At 43.7% G+C, this 22639-nt stretch overlaps 1 protein-coding gene and 1 non-coding gene across 2 annotated transcripts in view; both read left to right on the top strand.

The window, feature by feature from the left end:
- The window catches only part of LOC124556486, a 260035-nt gene that overhangs the window by 27996 nt on the left and 209400 nt on the right, over positions 1–22639 (top strand). The window lies entirely within an intron of this gene.
- Trnat-ugu lies at positions 11137–11210 on the top strand. The gene has a single exon. It is a non-coding gene; the product is annotated as a tRNA-Thr (tRNA).

Genomic DNA, 22639 nt, shown 5'->3' with positions numbered 1-22639 from the left:
CCCTGCCTTTTTCACCCCAACGACCATAAGCTTTCTTCTACCTGCACTAAAACCTAAATGCGCCTGGTGAGGTCGGCCGGACTGGCCGAGCGGTTCTAGGCGCTTCAGCCTGGAACCGCGCGACCGCTACGGTCGTAGGTTCGAATCCTGCGTCGGGCATGGATGTGTGTGATGTCCTTAGGTTAGTTAGGTTTAAGTAGTTCTAAGTTCTATGGGACTGATGACTTCTGATGTCAAGTCTCATAGTGCTCAGAGCCATTTGAGTCATTTTGTGCGTGGTGTAACAACTACGTAATTGTTGGTGTATCTTAAGCACTGGTGGTTTCATTTCAACCAGACCAGGATAGCTACCATATCTCGAAGAAGTAAAATATTCTGCAGCTTCTTACGGAATTGTCGCTGATCATGGCATGTTGTGCTTTTTCGTATACAACTGCCCAGTGTGGCTGACGCCGAAGTGTATCAGTCAGCTGTTGTATTGGTGATGCGTAGAAATGTGAAAAATGAGGATTATCATGGACTGAGGGGTAATGTTTTCTTCTGTATTCGTGCTATCAGGATAATCATTGCCAGACCTGAAGACCCCCCACCTCCCCAAGACCTTCTTGGTAAAAATTAGCCTTGTCGGTGTGCTTAGAAAGTGCCCCTTCTATCCGAACCACGGCAGCGTGGATCTGTATAGCCGCAAAGTTTCGAATATGCTGAAAATGCATTCGCGTCATTGTGACTTATGTCGTTGAAACAAAAGAATTTAAACTGTTGGCAGAAAGCCTGACTTGATAGCCATAGCGTGAGAAGTGTCAAAATGCACAGAGCAGGTGAGAAGTTCTCCGTATCCAGTAGTTTCTCGTGGAAACTTACAGCAGTGCATAAGAAATAGAGAATATGCACCCAGCACCAGATGTACAACGAAGATTGTCTTATTCTCACACAAATAGATTCAGCGAGGTCAGAAAGTGCGCCTGGCAGAAAGCTGCCGCTGGATCAGATGCGGAAGGCGCATGCTTAGTGCTGCCAGGTGTTCTCTGCTTATGCGTGTGACAAATGGTACCGTGCTTTGACCGCTGCCCACGGCACGTGTTTAGCTGCAGACAATTCACGTTGGCGTGCTATCCACCGATTCTTTTCGTACGGGCTACAAACTGATTACATTTTGCGTCTTTATAATTTAGCTGATATTGACGACTAGGAATAATATGAGTGATGACGGATGTATTACCTGACAAGTACTAAAGAAAGTGGAAAGCTTAAAATACTTGCGGAGCATAACAGAAGACAGCGGGACGAATGACAAAGAGATTACGGAAAGGGGAAGAAAAGCACTTGGATTCTGCGAGGTGTAAAAGCCCGGTCTGCAGCTAGGATGCACCACCAAAAATAAAAAAGTTACACCAAGCATATTATGCTCCAATATCCAGGAAAAATTGGAAATTTGTGGAAAGGTCTTATGGGACCAAACTGCTGAGGTAATCGGTCCCTAAGCTTACACGCGCGGGAGCCGAACACATTAACGCGCCGCTTCCGGGATTTGAGGGCGAGCCTGCCCCGGATCGAATCCGCCTCGCAGATTAACGATGTGTGCTTGCAAACGGGCCAAACCGAAGTTTGTTTTTAGGCTGTTTCCCACATCCAGGTAGGAGAATACTGGGTTAGTACCCACGTCGTGCCTCAGATACACGCTACGCAAACATTTAGAAACCGTTCTAACACTTGAATACGACGTTTACTCTAAGGCACAGACAGACGTGTACACAATTTCCGTCCCGGTATAGTGGTAGCGTCAGGAATATACCCGCCCATCAATTGTCACTAACACTACAAAAACCCGTATAACAATGCCGACCCCGTAGAAAACCGGGCAAAGGGAAGGAAGGAGAGGGTGAAGGGAAAGGGAGAAGGCGGAGGCGGAAGGAATAATAAGAATAACAAGAATAATATTTAAACAAATACAGTGGAAGTGGCTTTTCAGAGCTTGCCAGTATTTTAATTGCCTTTAACTATACATTATTTTGAAAGAGGTGCATCGCAAACAAATGAAATGTATCAGTGAAGAAGCCAATATTTTTAATGAAAAAAAACTTAACCAAAATGACCGTTTCCGTCAAGACCATACTTCCGTCAAGACCATACTATAGTTGGTGGAAAAATTAGAAGATTCGAAAGGTAAGTCTTCCGACGTTAAACCTATGGCCATAGGAAAAATTCTTGTAGATTGGTCTTCGTAGTAATAAATGGATCATCCATGGTCGAGAAGGCTGAAATCTCCAAACAAGCTCTAATGGTGCGGTTGAAATAAAACCACCAGTTCTTAGGATATATCAACAATTACGTAGTAGTTGTTAAACCATGCGCATTTATATTTGTTTTAGAAAAGGGTGAATTTTTCTCTTCTAGGAAGCATACATTCTTTTCGTTGTTCACTAGAATTTTCGATGCAATGGTGACATACGTTATAATGAAAAGTGTTCACAATTGCTGACTTTGTTATACTGGCGACAGAGCTGAAGATAAGCACAATGATTGTGAATCTACTTATGTGATACTCTTCTAAATCGTCCCCCTCCTCAGGCATTTTGAAAACGCATTTTATAATATAGTCTTCCATCAAACAGTTGCGTAGTATTCATACTGTTTTTAAGGATGACTGTTTTGTACTGTTGTTAAGTTTCTTGCATTCTTGGAAAACTTATCTCTGATGCTGAAAATCATAACTTTACACTTTTACTTCAGGACATCGTTTATAAGGGAAATACATTGAAATGGGTTTTTGGTGTAATAAATATATTAATCCGAAGCTGACAGGTATTGGCTTTGTAATAAACCAACAAAAGTTAGGTAGGAAAGAATGCATTCCCTCTAATATTGGAAAACGTTGATTTTAGTGAGCGTAGATACATCTAAACGTTACTAATCATAGTGCCCTGACTTATATCTTTGACAAACTTTTTTATTAAATGTTAATAACTGTTTTCGTAAGGGAATAAAATAGCGTAAGATCCAGACGGGAATAAATACGTATTCTTTTCAACTGTACAGGCAACATTGCTTGTCATGTGTTACACCTTTGCACTCAACGAAAGTGGTTCCGAGTTAAGACTTGCATCTTTTAATACTTGCTTTTATTAACGCAGCTCCTCGAAAGGTGTATATTTTGTAACATTTTACGTTGTCCAATCCCATTCCTTAAATTCTGTGTTCCCCTAGCAGTATCTAGACTAAAGTAATTTATGGCAATGCTGTAATACACAAATTTCATTTGTATGGCGTGTAAAATGTCGTTTTCGCGCCTGTGGGGGATCAGACTGCCATAACATTTAACTGGTCTCTCTAGATTTTTATTCTCATAGTGGCTTTGCACACACAGTGTGATGTGAGGGAGCCACCGTAGCGTTGGCGTGGTTACTGGTCATTGACCCCGTTGCAGGCATTTGTGGCCCATCTGCGCCACACGTGTCATGCCCTCACAGCCAGTGGACGCCTTGTCACCATACCATTCGCAATGGGTGGATGTCTTAAAGTAGAGATGACTTTAGAGAAGGTAACAGTGCTCACGGAAGTCTTGTATGAGAGGCTAGAGGGGTTTTCACGTCCGCAGTCGCAAAGTCTGAACGCTAGTAGTAAGGAAAGGTCCCATTAGGGACAGCACCGAACACAGAGTGCGATTACTAAAAGAGGGACGGTGAGAATACCTATCACTGTGATAGAAGTAAGTACATTTGTGATCAGTGCTGATTGGCTAAAAGAGCAATTGTTAAACAAATTTAGGATGTTGTCAAGTACTCAAAAATCCAGAACTTGGTTGCTGACTTTGCTTAGAGAGCATATTTGCAGCACTGTCGGCTGTTGGGCGAAGACTTTCCAGCAATTTTGATTTTCGATGGCAAATTATTGAACCTACGTATTTAGTTTCGTCAGTAGCTTTGTGCTAGGTAATAGGGGTAACTGAAAATTGGAGGTTTAGAAAGAAGAGACGTTGGACTTCACTAAGACTGTCAAAAGTTTGTCAAAAGTTACGAAAACTCCATTGTTTCAGTGGAACATAAAATGTGTTCCTGTGATTATAATTTTTAAATCGTTGGGAACACTTTTTACAGATCGGAAGATGCAGCAAGAAACGAATCTCGAGGTAAAGTGGAGACTCTTCGAGGTGCGATTCAGGAATTCCTGAATGTATTCCGTAGCAACAGGGTCCAAATAAGTGGAGTAAGATTGACACTAATTGGTCTCGCATTTTAAAGCGATGCTGGCAACCCTTTTTGGAAAAAAAATACCGCAAGCATGGTAATACAGGATGTGGAGCAGGGGCCATCGTCAAAATACTTCTTGTACCGTCTGTGGAATAATGTCGCTTAGGGTAATCGCGTGCGTCGCAATCATTTGAATCATGTGGATGACTGTAGTGAACAGCCTTTAGGCTTCATAAGAAGAATGAACATTAAAGAAGTGGTAAACTTCAAGAATGGGGTTTACGTCAGAGGAAAAACATTTAGCTAGACTTGACAGTTCTTTCACTACTTTCTCCCGTACACTAAGTATGCAAAAGATAATTACAAGGAATATTAGCTTACGTTTATATTCGCAGCTGTTCCCTCGAGTACAAATGAGGAAATATAAACTGGGAGTTGTGGAGTAGTACAGTGAAAGAGATAGTACTAGCAGCAAACTTCAGTGATTCATAAAGATCAGAATAGTCATTAGTGCATCCTTCTATAAGAACGACAATGAGAGTGCTGAGAGCGACGCATGTCGTGGAGGAGGGAATTGATAGACGTTACACAATTCACGTGGCAATCTCAATCAGTTTGGATTGTCTACTTTCTAACAGTGAAGCAGTAATTCTATCACATTCTTAACACTATCCCAATTTTTTCTATCCTTGTATCGACGTCTATTTCTGCTTTTCTGTTCATATCATCTGCTAATTTCACCATGTTTATTTCTTGCTCTTCATTGGACCAGTCAACCTAATGCGCTGGTTTGATTTCCTTCTGTGCTGCTGCTATGCACTTCAGTGAGTAATACTCCCATCAGGCAAGAACGTTCTGTTACAGAATATTATTTAATGTAATTTTAATAAATTAGATATTCCAGTTATTATTATTATTATTATTATTATTATTATTATTATATAAACCTGATATTAAACTCACTACAAGGTCCCCTCTGATGACTGGTTCGACGTACGAGGGGACCTGAGAACCCTAATATTGCCAGGTAAAATAAATACATGGATAGATAAATAAGTAGTACTAAACAAAAATTACATGCATAATATGCGCGTCATCAGGTGTTCAATGTTTTTAATATCTGATGTTTGTAGATAAATTGATAATTATAAATTACGCCTTTTTCCAAACAGCTTTTAAAAGTTTCGTATTGGAAAAGATCATTGACGACGTGGTCTGTTTGGGGCTGTGTGTGTGTAAAAAAAAAAAAAAAAAAAAAAAAAAAAAAACAAAAAGTCGAACTGTTGGAGATACAGGGCAGAAACAGTTAGGGCACCACTTGCTGCTAACCAATACATAAAATTCTGATATACGTTTCTGTCGGCGGATCAAAGTGCGCATGCCACCTCGGACCAACTTGTATTCATTCTCATTGTACTCCTATTCAGCTCTAGAAGTCAATAGAAGGTTTCATGTTACCTGTAAAGGTATAGCACCCATAGGTTGGAGACTGTAGTAAGGATCGGCTTAGCCAAAGACGTTGGGCTAGTTCCAAAACGTGTCTCCTGAGAGCGTTGAAGTTAGCCATATGATACTGACAGGCTGAAGAACTCAGTCGGTTAATAGCTCTCCTGGTGCGAGATTGCTTTTTGTGCAGAGTATTACTCCGTCTGAAAGTCTACGTGGAACCCGCACTCGCTGAAGTTTCTGCAGGACCTGCCTGTTTTGCGTAGCGGTCATCATTCACATACACGAGTCAAAAATTTCTAGATTGTGCAGTAATATAGACTAACATTGAGGTAACCGATGTCAGAATGCCGAATTACAGCAATTCTGCTTGATATCGGGCCAAATTTAAAGTGTCGCACCGAGCAAGCTACCGAGGATTGGCAGTTACATACGTCAGCCATCCAGCTCAGCTTTTCCTAACCACTTCATGTGAGTACTGGAATAGTTCCTTTAGCATGACTTCGTCGATTCCGTTTCTCATCATTGTGCACGTAAGCAAATTGTCTCCTTCGTGACATCGGTGTCGACGGCGCGGTAAAGGCTCAACATATTTTATTCATAGTTGTCGCAACACTACTGTATAACGTAGCAGAATACACATGGTAGCTACAAACAGGCCGGATCTTCCCGACAGTGTCCGTATAGAGACAGTGATTAGTAATCATGATACATAACGACGATGGTTACTAAAGTTAATAAATGCATCAAGAAGGCTAGGAGAGTATTTTTACTGTAAAAAGTGGAAACACAGTTGTTAGCATCTTATTTGTCCAATGAATGGACATCATTTAGTTGCAGTGTGATGGATGTAGAAGAATTAAGGGCAAAGTTTAAACAGACTGTAAATCTGTCTGGAGAAGTGTGTGCCGAGTAAGTGAAGTAAGGACCGAAAAGACCCACCGTGGTTTAATAATAAAATTAGTGTGCCGGCCGCTGTGACCTAGCGGTTCTAGGCGCTTCAGTCCGGAACCGCACTGCTGCTGTGGTCGCAGGTTCGAATCCTGCCTCGAACATGGATGTGTGTGATGTCCTTCGGTTAGTTAGGTTTAAGTAGTTCTGAGTTCTAGGGGACTGATGACCTCAGATGTTAAGTCTCATAGTGCTTAGAGCCATTTGAGCCATTTCAATGAAATTCGGAAAACGCTGAGGATGCAAAGATTGTTGCACTCTAGCCTCAAAGAACGCGCAAATGTCTAGAGGCAAAAGTTAACAAATTCATGCGTCTGTAAAAAGGTGGATGCCCAAACCATACAACTACTACCACCGGTATACCAAAGCGGAAGACCTTACCGAGAACCCTAGTAAATTCTGGTCCTATGTAAACTCGCTAAGGAGGTAGGTTTTTATCAGCTCACTCGTTGATACGTTTGGTGTGGCAATAGAAGTCAGCAAAACAATAGTTTTAAATTCCGCGTTTCAGAAATCATTTACGCAGCAGGATGATACAAACATACTGTCGTTTGAGCGTCGCACACACTCCCTTGCGGAGAACGTAGTAATAGACTTACGGGCGTAGAGAAGCAACTGATAGTTGAAACAAATACGTCGCTAGGTCCGTATGGAATCGCAATTCGATTTTACTGTATGAGTAGCAAAAACACTTCGGTTTATTGGGAAATTTTAGGAAAATGCAGTTCATCTATAAAGGGACCGCATTTAAAAAAAGTGTGATCCATTGTTGAGTGCTGCTAGTGTGTTTGGTATCCCCACCAGGTTGGATTAAAGGACATTGAAGGAATTGAGGCGTGCTGCTAGATTTGTTGCTAGTAGGTTCGATTAGAACGTATTATGGAGATACTTCGTGAACTCAAATGGGAATCCCAGGAGGGAAGACGACGTTCTTTTCGCCAAACACTTTGGGAAAATTTAGAGATCAGCATATGAAGCTGACTGCACGACGATTTTACTGTCGCCTACATTCAGTTCGCGTAAGGACTGCGAAGATAAGAGAAATTAGGGCGCATACGGAGGTACATGCAGAGTCGTTTTTCCCCTCACTCTGTTTGCGATCGGAACAGGAAAGGAAATGACAAGTAGTGGCCCGAGGTACCATACACGGTGGCTTGTGGAGTAGGTATGTAGATCCATCTGGAAAATGTATGTTTTAGTTGAGACCCTCCGTAATTTCTTTTTCACCGTGCTTACGAAAAGTTTACCAGCTTCATTATTTATTTGATTTTGTGTGACCCAATTTAGCCATTTCAAAGTGTATTTAGCCGTTACTGCTTGCAGGGTATAGTTTACATATGCACCTTACAATAATTGCTACATTCATTCTTCGATTTAGAAGACGGAAGTTTAACATGAAACTATAGGGACAGTGCACGGATTTGATTAAAACTGCAGAGATTTCAAGCGGTTTTGCCTTCGTTGGTCCTCTTGGTTGCGGTTTAGAGCTGGATATCCGCTTCATCTAAAAATCTGTCCATGACAGCGCACTCTGCAGGACGTAGCTGACGGAGAATTCTTGTAATAGCAGGTAACAGAGGTATTCTTCCTTTGTGTGTGCCGTATAAAGTCCGTTCTGTTGACTTTCAAATCTTGAGCATCCCATTATCATGCGGTTGAGATATGAAAGTTAATATGGCTGAGCTTCGCTGATCGAAGATGACAATCTTTTCATCTTGTACGTATATGACGGCTAACATCCGTACTCCAACTTACTACAAACGTACGGATTTAGATAATATTTTCTGACACAGTTTAGGTTGTATGAAGTCTGGATTTTTACGCAGTGTTAACTGTCGTCAATTGGAAAAAATGCAACACGCCTTTCCGTGCTGTATCTGCATCCATTATTTGCAAATCACTGAAGTGGATGACAGAGGCTACTTCAGTTTTGCCATATATCAGTTTCTGCTAGTTCCATTATGCATGGAGCGCAAGAAGAATGACTACTTAAAATTCAAACTTAAACGCCTCTTTCCACGCTGTAATTTGTTTAATCTTGTCTTCGCGCTCCCTGCGGAAACTATGCATAAGGATGTTTAATATGTTCCTAGATTCGTCACTTACTACTGGGCCCAAAAACCTTATAAGTAGGCTTTCAAGAGATAGTTAACGTCTTGCTTCAAGCGTCTTGCAGTTCAGGTTTGTCAGCATTTTAATTGCGCTCTTCAGTGAACGAAACAAACGTATGGCCATTCGTGCCACTCTTCTGTGTAAAAGTCTACATCCCCCGTTACCCCTGTTGATTGCAAGAGTGCTTTATAAGTAATGTGTTTCCCTAAAACATGGTTCTGTAAGTTGGTCAGTATGAGGATTCACCGAAATACTCAAAGTAATAAGTGGCATAATGCCGAAAAAATCAGGCCCTTTTGTTGTAAAAGCTAGATGTTCAATAGCATACATATAAACTGGGAACATCTGCTACAAGTTACATAGGATGTCCCACACTGCAACTGTTGCGCAAGCATACCTCTAACAGCGGCCTTGTCTAAGCCTCGTTAAACAAGGAAAAAAACTTGAAAGAGCTGCAGAATAAACCTCGTTCGCAGTATATGCCTGTCTTAGTTGTGACACACACAACTTAAGCACACGGAGATGTGCAGCACTTAAATATCACAAAGGCCTCTACACATGTTTCCGTCAAACCAATATTAATGCAAAATGCGTATGAATTATATGGCATTTAAAATTATAAACAATATGTAAAGGTAGTCATTCAATATTTTACACGCTGTAATTTATCGCTTTCTTTACGTATGCGATTAGTGTCTTACTAGGTGTCCTAAAAACCCGAAGCACTGTACCACCTGAAAACTGAAACGGGATATACACTGATGTCCAAAATTAAAACAGCAATTAGAAATTTTGCAAGGCTGTATTCATTTTGCCACAAAACATATAAACATTTCATAGTAAAGTAGAAACAATGTAAAGGATACAGAACATAAGCAACTGCAACATGAATAATTTCAGACAACAGGTTAATGTGCTCATTGTTGGTTGTGACCACCTCTGGCAGCAGTAGAGGCTTGACAACGACGGGGCATACTATGAATGATGTCATCAAGCTCATGTTAAGGCAATAACGCCCATTCTTCCTTCATAACTGCTCGCAAGTCCTGGAAAGTTGTTGGTGGATGCTGACGCGATGGAACTAGTCTCCCTAGCGCATCCCAAATGTGCTCTGAGATTCAAACTGGGAGAGCGAGGAGGCCACGCTATGCTGCAGTATCTTCCGTTTTCAAGAAATCAACCTGTGATCTATCAGGTCGAGCATTATCGTCCATCAGTTCGAAGTCTGGGCTCACAGAACCTCATGACAACAGCACATGAGGTCCGTAGATCTTGCCACAATACCTGACAACAGTGAAACCTTGCCGATTCACCCGTACAGTTTAATGAAGAGGTGTTCGAGCTATCAACATAATCGGTGCCCACAACAGTAGGGATCCTCCTCGATATCGGTCTTTTTCCACATTGTTTGGGTCCCAAAATCGTGTTCCTTCAGATATGAATCCGTCGACAATCATTCTCCAGACGAAATTGGGAGTAATCTGTGAAAAAACATTAGCCCACATTTCGACCGTCCAGGTGGCATTTTGACGACTCCACTCCATACGTTCCCTTCTGCGAAGACACGTCACAGGCACACATACAGCAGGTCTCCGAGAATAAGGGCCACTCTGCCGAAGCCTTCTGTACACCATTTGTCTCTAAACAACACGTCCAGTGGATTCTGCGTCCGGATGTCAGTTGGCTTGGAGTACTAAGGCGGTACCGTCGTGTCTTTAGGACCAAAGAACGATCCTCTCTATCTGATGTTACATGTGGTCGGACCAGCCCTGGTCTTCGGGATATAACTTTGGTCTCTCTAAAATGTCGTCACATCCGAGAAACAGAGCGAGTCACGTTAAGCAATCGGGCCGCATCAGTTTGCGACTGTCTTGTTTCTATTCTTTCTATGGCCTTCCACCGCAGTGTGTCTGGTAGGCGTCTTCTACGTCCCATACTGCACAGCCTGTGACTGTATAAACAGCTATAGTGGATGTGGGACTACCCGGCAAACACTACCTTTATATGACAATTGTATCTGTTCCCGAAAGAACAGTTACCGTTGATGACCTTGCAGCTTTGCTAGAAATGAAATGAGTAAATGGACACCCTAGCTGCAACAGGCGTTGATATACTTCACTGGGGACGTGTTGAAAATGTGTGCCCCGACCAGGACTCGAACCCGGGATCTCATGCTTACATGGCAGACGCTCTATCCACCTGAGTCACCGAGGGCACAGAGGATAGTGCGCCTGCAGGGACTTATCCCTTGCACGCTCCCGGTGAGGCCCACATTCACAACATGTCCACACCACTACATTCGTAGTGCGCCTAATAGATGTTTGCCCATCATACTCACTACTCGTGGCAGATTGTGTGCGTTCACACAAGAAGGTCAATGGCCGGGAAGCCATATTTTAACTATATATGACGATAGTATCTGTTCCCGAAAGAACAGTTAGCCTCGGTGGCTCAGGTGGATAGAGCGTCTGCCATGTAAGCAGGAGATCCCGGGTTCGAGTCCCGGTCGGGGCACACATTTTCAACATGTCCCCAGTGAAGTATATCAACGCCTGTTGCAGCTAGGGTGTCCATTTACTTATTTCAAACACTACTTTGTTTGATAGGTGCCCTGACGTCATCGTTGGCATGGTTGTCCGTTGACCAGAATGCCATCTTACATGCAGAACACGGTCGTAATGACGTCTGTTGTCAGCTTCTATGATTATATCGTGAATTAGACACAGAACGAGGAAATAGCGGTTTGTTGCTTTGATTTTGGACACCAGTGTACAAAGGACCGGGTAACCTACGGAACATTTTTGGTTCAAATGGCTCTGGGCACTATGAGACTTAACTTCAGAGGTCACCAGTCCCCTAGAACTTAGAACTACTTGAACCTAACTAACCTAAGGACATCACACACATCCATGCCCGACGCAGGATTCGAACCTGCGACCGTAGCAGTCGCGCGGTTCCAGATTGAAGCGCCTAAAACCGCTCTGTCACAACTGCCAGCGAACATTTTTGTTCTACATAGTTATTATCCTGTCTGTTACTTGAGAATAAACAGTATTTATAGGGAAACTGATATTGTCATTGTTTAATACAGGTTTTATTCGAAAACTGTTAATTTGTAACGTTAAACAGGGGGTGGTTATAATAAAAATAAAGGAAAAACAATACAGATTTATCATATAGCTCTAGTAAACGCAATTTACTCAACATAAAGGTAAAATTAAAAAAAGAAAACTCTAAACAAAAATATATCGAACATCGCTTTAATACTTCGTCGAACTTATGTGAATAAAGTTTCTGTTATTAATAAACAGCTTTCGCATTTATCAATAATAACAGCAAACTCTCGTCCTTGATCATGATGATGAACGTTCTGTGGAGTACAAAATAACAATTAGATTTTTTTGTTTGAACTTGTAAATTGTACTCGCATCCAAAGTAATTGCTTTGGTTACAAAATGGTTCAAATGGCTCTGAGCGCTATGGGGCTTAACTTCTGAGGTCATCAGTCCCCTAGAACTTAGAACGACTTAAACCTAACTAACCTAAGGACATCACACACATCCATGCCGAGGCAGGATTAGAACCTGCGACCGTAGCGGTCGCGTGGTTCCAGACTGTAGCGCCGAGAACCGCTCGGCCACCCCGGCTGGCTTTGGTTACACAGAAGCTCAGAAGTTACGCAATCACCTCACTTTTCTTACTTAACACTGAATGATGTGCGTCTCTAATTATGTGCAAAACAACCAGCCAAACAATAGTTTCTCTAGTACGCATTCATTTGTTTCTTTCCCTACCAATTGTACCAATACTACCGGTAAGCCAACCAATTAGTACGTAATGTATGTAAAGTATCCACATTGCTGAACCGTAGTTTTGGTTGACCGCAACTCAGCATTGAACTGTGCGCAGAATGCGGGGCAACTCTCCACAGGCGGACAGCAGCAACAGCAACTTCTCTCTCTCTCTCTCTCTCTCTCTCTCTCTCTCTCTCTCTCTCTCTCTCTCTCTCTCTCCATGAATGGGCGCAGCTAGGATACCAAATAGTAGGATCTTGTGTTTGGATGACGATGAGATGCCATGTGTTTTATCTCTGATGCAAGGTACTGGCGTGCTCTCTGACTGAGGAACCACTGAAGTGGACGTGGCGTAAGGCAGTCGCGTGGCTTGGCTGGCCACAACAACCCAAATTGGGCATATGAAACACTGACATGGTCATATAGACGGCTGTAGCATATGTAACGCACACAAGTATTCATGGTTAGTTTTAATTGTTTTTCACTACTCGTGCCATGCTGACTTACATCGTAATAGTGGACGGTCGGTCGAATGAGCGGCTGCTTTAGTTTGTCTCAAATCCTCTGAACAAATGTTCAAAAAGGCTTTAAGGGCGTAGAGGCAAGCGGAAGCCTTTTGGCAGATAGCGACAGTATTATCTGCTCAGTTGAGATTCTCATCCAGAGTTACACCTTAGTTCTTCACTGATTTCTGTTATGGTATTGGAATACCGTCAGACAGAACAGAAGGCAATTATTCACAGAATTCTGAACTTATTAATTATGGAATACGTACCATTAGTTGTGGCTTCATTGCGTTTAGGTTAAGTCCCAGGTTTTGCGGCCGTGTTACCATTGAATACAGATCATGCATCTGGACAATCGCAGTACTGATATTTTCAGGTCTGGAACTCAATTAAAGCTGGGGTTCGTCGGCATGGAAATGATGTTTACAGGACTGAACCGACGAAATATCATTGATATAACAGGATGGTTCGATAAGTTTGATAATTTCCATGAAAGACTGAAAAATTTTTTTTTGTACCTTCATGGTTGCTAAGCTCGATTATTCCAAGGATCGCATAAGTAATTTGAACACTGTACAGCGTACAGTTCATTCTTGACAGCCGTCTGTATTGATCAGTGTGTCGACTGCGATTGAAATTGGAGAAAATAAAGTTTCGTGCTGTTATTAAACATTTTCATTTGAAGGGTTGAACTGCTGCAAAACTCAAGCAGAACCGGATGAAGTTCACGCCGGCTCTGTACCATCATTGAAGGCCGTTTACTTTTGGATTAATGAATTCTGACAAACACAGAAGACGAAGTGCGCTGCTGGTGTCCATTTGAGGTCGCCACTAGAAAAACCATTGACAAAATCCGTGATACCTTACTGCAAGACCGCCGAATAAAAATTCGTGAGATTGCTGACACTGGATATATCTTAATTTCACGGAGAATGGCTATGAAGAAACTGTTAACGAGGTGAGTGCTACGATTGCTTAGTCGATAAAAATCGCACCCGGCATAACATTTCAGCACAGTGTCCGGTGATGTTGAATAGCAATCTGCAAAACTTCTTGAGTCGATTTGTGACTGCTGATGAAACCTGAATCCATCATTACACACCAGAGTCAAAACGGCAGTCAAAACAATGGGCAGAGGCTGGTGGTTGTGCAAGAAGAAAGCAAAGAACATTTTGTCAGCTGGTAAGGTGATGACCACTGTTTATTGGGATTCCCAAGGCATAATCCTCATAGATTACTTGGAAAAAGACAGAACCATAATTAAACCCTATTATGCTTCATTGTTGTGTCATTTGAAACTTGCATTGGCTGAAAAAAGACCAAGATTGCAATTAAAATTGTGCTCTTTCACTAGGATAATAGCCGACCGAAGTGGCCGTGCGGTTCTAGGCGCTACAGTCTGGAACCGCGAGACCGCTACGGTCGCAGGTTCGAATCCTGCCTCGGGAATGGATGTGTGTGATGTCCTTAGGTTAGTTAGGTTTAAGTAGTTCTAAGTTCTAGGCGACTGATGACCTCAGAAGTTGAGTCCCATAGTGCTCAGAGCCATTTGAACCATTTTGAACTAGGATAATACATCAGCGATAACAATGGCGAAAGTGCATGAATTTGGCTTTGAATTGCTTCCTCATCCACCCTATTCACCGACTTAGCCTCCAGTGACTACTTCCAGTTCCCTAACAGTTTATCTTGGTGGGAAGAAATTTTCGTCAAATTAGGAAGTGGTAGCTGCAGTCAACGGGTATTTTACCGAGTTTGACAGAACCTATTTTTCCGATAGGATTAAAAAAGTTGGAGGGTCGCTGGACCAAGTGTGTCTCAAAGGATACTGTCGACGAGTGCGGTGAGGTGTTTACGCAAGTATTTTTTCTTGGTTTTTTTACCAAACTTACGAAACCACTTTCGTACCAGTAAAAAATAATGAATCTAGATTGACCGCTGTGAGACTCCTTAGAGAATATGTTTACAGGGCGACTTCTCATTCCCACAGATAACACGAATATCGCGTTTCACGTGATGTTTGGCATTTCCCCGGTCGTCAAACTTTCATACCGTTACACTCTGTAGTTACACACGTTTAGTGTCGTCCGGACTTTACTCGTTTTATTAATCGTTGTAGTAAGAATAGTAGCCTTATTGGTGTGCGAAATTATTGGTAAAGCAATGCTGAAGGTACTTCACAAGCACTTGCGCAAAGCGAATGTCGCAAGCGGAACTGGTGACAGGGATGACGCGTGCGCGCGCCTTTCCGTTAGCGCACCGCCAAGGCCAACGTTCGTCACCTATACCATACGGCTTCGGGGAGAAAGCGCGCTCGGCGATATCATCAGATAGCTTCTGAGTAGCCCGCGCAGCAGCCCACTCACCTCGTCTAACTCTACTGCCTGCTCCTCCGTGGCTATAAACAAACACAGATATCCTCGAACCATTGCACAGTACATGTCGGACTATACTTCTTACCATTATTTGTAGCTCTCATTCCGGTTTCGTTTCGGGTAACCATAGTTTGGAATCCACGGTAAACGATAGGTCCAACTGTACCTAAAAGATCAAGGGTAGGCAAGTACATACGTAGCACGTGCAATAGGACCTGCGAACCGTACAAACTTCCCCTCGCCGATTTGATTAATATTGGCAGTGTGTGTAGGACAAGGCTACTATTTAAACATTTGTAAACAGGAAGGCGCAACTCTCAACCGTTTTCGAGAAAATAGAGTTCGAATATTTTGTACGTTCTCATGTATGCTTTGTAGGGCCGCTAATTTTCACGGAGTCCGCAACTGAGAATGAAGGGCTTTGTTTCATAAGCGCTAGGTCTCTCTATCGAATCTCGCTGTTTTTTCCATTCCCATGTACTTTCAACAACAGATTTTTCATGACCGTACAAAGTATCAATATTTAATAATTAATTCACTATTTTCCTAATCTTTAACATGAAAACAGAAGCAAAAATCTTTTTTTAAAAAAAGATTGGAAATGAAGAATGGACACTCGAGAACTTTCAATCAAATCTGTGTAAATATTTTGTCGCATTATTGTACCTACATTTCTGATAAGTATAATGTGTAACCTGCGCAGCACTGCACGAAGCGGGATGATGGTGATAGTAGAAACATGGAAAACCGTAATTATCGCGACATACAGCAGATGTAATGAACGCCGAATATCAAACGCTTCAAAGTGAAGTCTTCCCGTTTACACACGTTTAGACCTAGTCGTATCGTATACACCCTGTCAGTACGAATCAGACAAGTGAGGAGAAGTCCGTACCGTCCTCTCGTAAGCACTGCGATCTTCAAACCAACATGGCAGTTTATTCAAAGAAAAAAAAAAAAAAAAAATTGTGTGCCTCCATACATACTTTAGTCTCAACGATTTTCTTCGAACGTGGGTCCTCAATTGCTCTGAATTTTAATTATTCCATATTGTCGCAGCTGTTAAACTAAAAGATTTGGTACAATTTCGATGACCAAACAGCTAAGAAATGTAGCTACGCATTTCAAAATAGCGTAAAGCCGAAAGTTCATAACCTAAAAATTAAGTTGGAGGCAGCTTTAAATAATACTAGGCATCCTGAGTATTTGGTGCTGTGCCTAGTAATAGACTTAAATAGCAGTGAATGCGCGACAAATTTGCAGAACTATCTCAGTAAATACGAGTATTCACGTGGCTACAGTTGAAAGAAAGAAAGATGTGGACTTCAGGGAGACCTGTCGGCGACGAGGTCGTAGACAACCACCACGTCGAATGGGAAACGGGTAGAAGAGGAAATAGACAGTATTCTTTGAAAGGAATGATTCCGGTGTAGGGAAAAGACGGGAAAACATAAATAAGATGACCGAAAGTGGATTCGAACCACCGCCCTACTGAGAGAGTCCAGTGTATTAGCACAGTTCCACCTGTTTCAATCACTCTGTGTAACCAAGTTTGCTTATCGCTCCCATTTACGTTCCTGAAAGGGAGGAGGTCGTTTTAGCAAGGTTAAGAATTGGACACTGCCGGTTCAGCCATCGCCATCTGCTGACGGCTGCGCCGGCGCCGTTCTGCCCATGTGGGCACTTGCTGACGGTTAGACACATTTTAATGTCCTGTCCTGATCTTAACACACTGCGCCTCGATCTTAACCTGCCTAATACTTTCGATGCCATTTTAGCGGATGACCCACGAGCAGCTGCTCGTGTTCTTTGTTTTATCAATTTGACAAACCTCGCTAAGGACATTTGATGATGTTTTTTAATCCTATGCCTGTCAGTCTGTCTTTTATTGTGTTTTCCCTTTTAGTTGTTGTTGTCAACTTGTGCCTCGCGGTGCATTCTTAGAGTAGTCAGGGCGCTAATGACCATTGAAGTTGTGCGCCCGAAAACCACAAAAAAAAAAAAAAAAAAAAAAAAAAACAAACGTTCCTGAAAAATCAAAACCTGCTTGTATTGCTGAAAATTCCTGTAACTACTTGCAGCTAACGTTTTTGTCTTTTTGATGCACAGTTTCGCACCTTACTTTAGCGGCTGATTACCACTGTCTGTTGGTCCGCCTTAACTGAGATCACCTTCAGATCTTCTTGGTGCCCGTTTACTTGTACCATAGAGGGGGGGGGTTCAGGGGTGCCCATGGTTGCTTGACCGCAGCATGCAGGAGACTGCCTGCAAGTAAAGTTTCTAGTTGGTCGAAAACGTTTTTCCGCCCCAGCTCCAAGGGAAATGTTAGTTTCTTCTACCAGTAGTTCTTTCAAAGTTCCTCCTGCCTAGGGTTGCCACAAAACTGGGAGATTTTGTCGCTTTAAGAGTTGATGAAACTTGCTGGTAGTGTCACCTGCACTGTCATAGAACGACAGAGTAAGATGACAGTCTGTGACACTGGTCTTGCGTGTGGAACACAAGGGTTTGGATATCCCTGCCGGCGATAAGACTGAATATTTTTCTCCGATCGTGGTTTAGACGGTTTCCATGTTAATTCCTTTGAGTGTCTTACAGTGTGTTCCTACATCTATCCTTGTTCTCTTATATTGCTGCTCCGCCATGCTCATCAACCTTTACACCTGCGTACAAATAGTTCGCAAGCCACCATACGGTGCATGGTGGGGGGTACTCCGTATCACTGCTGGTCATTCCTTTGCCTACTGAACTAGCTAATGGAATGAAGAAAAAACGACTGTGTGTATGCTTCCGCACGAACCCTGATTTCGCTCGTCATCAGTCATTACGCGAGATCTACGGTGACGGCAGTAGAGTCGTTACAGTCAGCCACAAATGCCGGTTCTCTAAATTTCCTCAACAGTGTTTCGCGAAAGGAACGTAGTGTTAATTCCACGTATTTCCATTTGCGTTCACAAAGCTTTTCCGTAATATTCGCGTGGTGATTGAACCTAGCAGTAAAAAATCTAGCAGCAAGCCTCTGAATTGCTTCTATGTCTCTCTGTAATCCGACGTGCTGGGGACCCCAAACACTCGAACAGTACTAAAGATTAAGTCGCGCTGGTGTACTGCACGCAGTCTGCTTTATAGATGCGGGCCCTTGTGGCCGAGCGGTTCTAGGCACTTCAGTCCGGTACCGCGCTGCTACTACTGTCGCAGGCTCGAATCCTGCCTCGGGCATGGATGGGTGTGATGTCCTTAGGTTAGTTAGAACTACTTAAACCGAAGTCTAGGGGACTGATGACCTCAGATAAGTTCAAATGGTTCAAATGGCTCTGAGCACTATGGGACTCAACTGCTGAGGTCATTAGTCCCCTAGAACTTAGAACTAGTTAAACCTAACTAACCTAAGGACATCACAAACATCCATGCCCGAGGCAGGATTCGAACCTGCGACCGTAGCGGTCTTGCGGTTCCAGACTGCAGCGCCTTTAACCGCACGGCCACTTCGGCCGGCCCTCAGATAAGTCCCATAGTGCTCAGAGCCATTTGAACCATTTGTTTATGAATAGGAGATTTATTTACCACCGTTCGCTAGACCACTAGGCAACACTGGAATCTAAAGAGGATAGATTGGTGCTAATACGCTGTGTACCATCTAATTGCCGAACACAGCAATGAAAATTAAAGTAGTCCCTCAGTGATAGCATGAGTGAAGGCTGGCAGAACCAGGAAACATGCACCGCAATTCTAGTCAAGGTCCTAGTGGAGATGGGTTGCTGTTTCCTTCCTCCGGCGTGTTATGAAGTATTAGTGTGTATCTGCCTCATGTAGACGACTGAGTATTTGTATAGTGTAGTGTTGGGTTTGTGTTGTTGTGGACGAAGCTCGGTCCGGGGTGCCGGCATATAGCTGAGCTTTAACGTCACCATCCAGCGGTCGGATCACAGTTCAGTCTCGCATGCCCTCACTTCGTGAGAAGCTGTGGAGAAATCTGGATTTTAGTCCAGTGCATTGGCGCGAATACTGGTGATAAACTACTTCACACCACCGCTTCTCCCTTTGCCGGCCAAATACTGGCAGTGAAAATTTTCCCCCACCACGATTCGAACCGCTAGAACTCCCAAGTCGAGCGCAACCGCACAGGCGTGCGTTGGGGAGTTCGCCCACGGATGCGGGTGTAAGAGTAACAAGTTACAAGATATGATGATAGAAATTGGATTGTGGTGCCCGCGCGTGCTGTGGGTTGCTGCCGGGTCAGCTACCAGTCGCGGCACGACGCTCTGCGTTTTGTTCGCCTGTTGCCCACGTCTCCCTTCTCGCGGCGCGGCACAGTTGCCGAGTCACTTTGTCACTGGACTCCAAACGTGATGAAACTCTGCCAGTTGATATTGCCACCTTGATGTCGGCTTCGATTACAAAGATACTAGTTTCCTCTTTCTTCAGTCGTATACGAAGAAGGGTGACAGGAAAGGCCGTAGGTTAGACATTCGAGAGGGAGTCATGGGCATGAAGAAAAATCTGAGTTGGCAGACACTCGAAAAATGACATAAATTACACCGCGAAAGTCTGCTGACAAAGTTTAAAGAACCAGTATCAAGTGACGGGTCTAGAACCACGAATTTAAGCAATCACGACCCATGCACAGTTGGACGGGTATAAACCCTTTCGTGTAAGACTCTCAAGTGCTCTCCGCCATGCACTTTGCTGTGGCTAGTTTGTAGATTGTATATATACTAACAGGTAATTTCTTTATCTAAAAAATGATTCAGTGTAACGCACGAAAGTCCAGTGTCGTTATACGAAACTAGGAAATAATTCAGACGTTATGGCGTAAACGTGCCAATAATACTGCATAATAAATAGTTAAAATAATGACGATCGTCTGAGTGATTTTGATCTGTGTTCAGTTCCCTGTAGGACTCTATTTAATACTGTGTCCTCAGTGGAGATGAACCACGAAGAATGAGTAGGTAAACGACATTCGACTGTGCCGAGAAATGATATTCATTGAATTACATCCATGGTCTGGTATGTCGCATATCTCATGTCCTACATTCCCATGAATGATGTATTAATGGTGTGGAAAGAGGAATACCTCTGAAAAGAAAAACAAATGTACACTCCTGGAAATTGAAATAAGAACACCGTGAATTCATTGTCCCAGGAAGGGGAAACTTTGACACATTCCTGGGGTCAGATACATCACATGATCACACTGACAGAACCACAGGCACATAGACACAGGCAACAGAGCATGCACAATGTCGGCACTAGTACAGTGTATATCCACCTTTCGCAGCAATGCAGGCTGCTATTCTCCCATGGAGACGATCGTAGACATGCTGGATGTAGTCCTGTGGAACGGCTTGCCATGCCATTTCCACCTGGCACCTCAGTTGGACCAGCGTTCGTGCTGGACGTGCAGACCGCGTGAGACGACGCTTCATCCAGTCCCAAACATGCTCAATGGGGGACAGATCCGGAGATCTTGCTGGCCAGGGTAGTTGACTTACACCTTCTAGAGCACGTTGGGCGGCACGGGATACATGCGGACGTGCATTGTCCTGTTGGAACAGCAAGTTCCCTTGCCGGTCTAGGAATGGTAGAACGATGGGTTCGATGACGGTTTGGATGTACCGTGCACTATTCAGTGTCCCCTCGACGATCACCAGTGGTGTACGGCCAGTGTAGGAGATCACTCCCCACACCATGATGCCGGGTGTTGGCCCTGTGTGCCTCGGTCGTATGCAGTCCTGATTGTGGCGCTCACCTGCACGGCGCCAAACACGCATACGACCATCATTGGCACCAAGGCAGAAGCGACTCTCATCGCTGAAGACGACACGTCTCCATTCGTCCCTCCATTCACGCCTGTCGCGACACCACTGGAGGCGGGCTGCACGATGTTGGGGCGTGAGCGGAAGACGGCCTAACGGTGTGCGGGACCGTAACCCAGCTTCATGGAGACGGTTGCGAATGGTCCTCGCCGATACCCCAGGAGCAACAGTGTCCCTAATTTGCTGGGAAGTGGCGGTGCGGTCCCCTACGGCACTGCGTAGGATCCTACGGTCTTGGCGTGCATCCGTGCGTTGCTGCGGTCCGGTCCCAGGTCGACGGGCACGTGCACCTTCCGCCGACCACTGGCGACAACATCGATGTACTGTGGAGACCTCACGCCCCACGTGTTGAGCAATTCGGCGGTATGTCAACCCGGCCTCCCGCATGCCCACTATACGGCCTCGCTCAAAGTCCGTCAACTGCACATACGGTTCACGTCCACGCTGTCGCGGCATGCTACCAATGTTAAAGACTGCGATGGAGCTCCGTATGCCACGGCAAACTGGCTGACACTGACGGCGGCGGTGCACAAATGCTGCGCAGCTAGCGCCATTCGCCGGCTAACACCGCGGTTCCTGGTGTGTCCGCTGTGCCGTGCGTGTGATCATTGCTTGTACAGCCCTCTCGCAGTGTCCGGAGCAAGTATGGTGGGTCTGACACACCGGTGTCAATGTGTTCTTTTTTCCATTTCCAGGAGTGTATATTGCGGCTGGCTGTTATTTCAGTATGAACCTCGGCATCCAGTCGAAACGTATATAAGGTATTTCATCAGGAAAATTTCGTGAAACACAAAAAGTAGTAAGTCAAGTGCCTCAGTCTGAAGCAACCCTGTTGATATGATGCCCTTCGGCGACATTCGTGACAATTTCTGTGCTTCTTACTTGGCCTCTCGAGGCTGAGTGGACCCAATACTAGACCTTCCCACCAAAGAAAAACCTGAGGTAGTACCGGGAATCTAACGTGGACCTCCGCGTCAGTACTTAGACCAAGGAGGCGACCTATAGTCAAGAAAATTTCTTGAACCACCCAATTTCTAAATTTCCGTTTGGAAATTAAAAGTATGTTTTCGAAATACGGATTGCAATTATGATTATTTAGGACTTAAAAGAAGAGCTGTAACCCCGATTTCTGGAATCATTCAAATTACCAGGGTGCTATTTGCGTAAAAGTTTTTGTAATTGAGTGAACTAGGCTTTAGTCTCCTTTTAGCCCTCACATCTACGCATTTTTAGTGCAATCTTTACGCTGCGCTGATAACTCGTTATAATACACCCATCAAAGAAAGTTTTGAATCACCTCGGTTCCGAGAGTTTCGGAATCTGTACAGAAAATTGGATTAGAGATAAACATAACATCATTTCCGCCCTTTTTATTGCTCATGAAAACAACACATTACGTGTTGTACCACCATACAGAGACACCTTCAGAGGTGGTGGGTCAGGTTGCTGTAC

This window comes from Schistocerca americana, chromosome X (genome assembly GCF_021461395.2).
Source record: "Schistocerca americana isolate TAMUIC-IGC-003095 chromosome X, iqSchAmer2.1, whole genome shotgun sequence".
Taxonomy (NCBI): domain Eukaryota; kingdom Metazoa; phylum Arthropoda; class Insecta; order Orthoptera; family Acrididae; genus Schistocerca; species Schistocerca americana.
This window is presented reverse-complemented; position numbering and strand designations above follow the sequence as displayed.